A 1,774-nucleotide genomic window follows, 5' to 3' on the forward strand; every position below is an offset into this window, starting at 1 on the left:
GGGGGGCGTGCCCAAGATGGCCAAATAGGAACAGCCCCAGCCTCCAGCTCCCAGAGTGAGTGACACAGAAGACGGGTGATTTCTGCATTTTCAACTGAGGTACCGGGTTCATCTCACTGGGACAGTTGGCAGTGGTCCATGGGTGCAGCCCAACCAGTGAGAGCTGAAGCAGGGTGAGGCATTGCCTCACCTGGGAAGCGCAAGGGGGAAGGGAATTCATTCTCCTAGCCAAAGGAAATTGAGACATACAACACCTGGAAAATCAGGTAACTCCCACCCTAATACTGTACTTTACCAAGGGTCTTAGCAAACAGCACAGCAGGAGATTATATCCCACACCTGGCCCAGAGGGTCCAATGCCCACGGAGCCTCCCTCATTGCTAGCATAGCAGTCTGAGATCTAACTTTAAGGTGGCAGCAAGGCTGGGGGAGGGGTGCCCACCATTGCTGAGGCTTAAGTAGGTAAACAAAGCCACCGGGAAGCTCAAATTGGGTGGAGCCCACCACAGCTCAAGGAGGCCTGCCTGCTTCTGTAGACTCCTCCTCTGGGGACAGGTCATAGCTAAACAAAAGCAGCAGAAACCTTGGCAGAGGTAAATGCCCCGTCTGACAGCTTTGAAGACAGCAGTGGATCTCCCAGCACGGAGGTTGAGATCTGACAACAGACAGACTGCCTGCTCAAGTGGGTCCCTGACCCCTGAGTAGCCTGGAGACATCCCCCACTTGGTGCAGACTGACACCTCACATGGCGGGGTATACCCCTGAGACGAAGCTTCCAGAGCAAGAATCAGACAGCAACACTTGCTGTGCAGCAATATTCTATCTTCTGCAGCCTCCGCTGCTGATACCCAGGCAAACTCCAACAGACCTACAGCTGAGGGTCCTGTTTGTTAGAAGGAAAACTAACAGGACACCCACACCAAAACCCCATCAGTACGTCACCATCATCAAAGACCAAAGGCAGACAAAACCACAAAGATGGGGAAAAAGCAGTGCAGAAAAGCTGGAAATTCAAAAAATCAGGCGCATCTCCCCCACAAAAGGAACGCAGCTCATCGCCAGCAATGGAACAAAACTGGATGGAGAATGACTCCGATGAGTCGAGAGAAGAAGTCTTCAGTCGATCAGACTTCTTAGAGCTAAAGGAGGAACCACATAACCACTGCAAAGGAACTAAAAACACCTTGAAAAAAGATTTGACAAATGGCTAACTAGACTAACCAATGTAGAGAAGTCCTTAAAAGAACTGATTGATAGAGATGAAAACCATAACACGAGAACTATGTGACAAATGCACAAGCTTCAGTAACCGACTCAATCAACTGGAAGAAAGAATATCAGCGATTGAAGATCAAATGAATGAAATGAAGCAAGAAGTGTAGAGAAAAAAGTAAAAAGAAGTGAACAAAGCCTCCAAGAAATATGGGATTATGTGAAAAGACCAAATCCACGTCTGATTTGTGTGCCTGAAAGTGATGGGGAAAATGGAACCAAGTTGGAAAACACTGCAGGATATCATCCAGGAGAACTTCCCCAACCTAGTAAGGCAGGCCAACATTCAAATTCAGGAAATACAGAGAATGCCACAAATACAATCCTCGAGAAGAGCAACTCCAAGACACATAATTGTCAGATTCACCAAAGTTGAAATGAAGGAAAAAATGTAAAGGGCAGCCAGAGAGAAAGGTTGGGTTACCCACAAAGGGAAGCCCATCAGACTAACAGCAGATCTCTTGGCAGAAACTCTCCAAGCCAGAAGAGAGTGGGGGCCAAT

The 1,774-nt window shown here is 48.1% G+C and overlaps 1 protein-coding gene across 1 annotated transcript in view; it reads right to left on the bottom strand.

The window, feature by feature from the left end:
- Positions 1–1,774, bottom strand: part of ALK (ALK receptor tyrosine kinase) — a 540,180-nt gene that overhangs the window by 4,494 nt on the left and 533,912 nt on the right. The gene's annotated exons all lie outside the window — the stretch shown is intronic.

Source organism: Rhinopithecus bieti, unplaced genomic scaffold (assembly GCF_001698545.2).
Source record: "Rhinopithecus bieti isolate Rb0 unplaced genomic scaffold, ASM169854v2 scaffold_7681, whole genome shotgun sequence".
Classification (NCBI taxonomy): domain Eukaryota; kingdom Metazoa; phylum Chordata; class Mammalia; order Primates; family Cercopithecidae; genus Rhinopithecus; species Rhinopithecus bieti.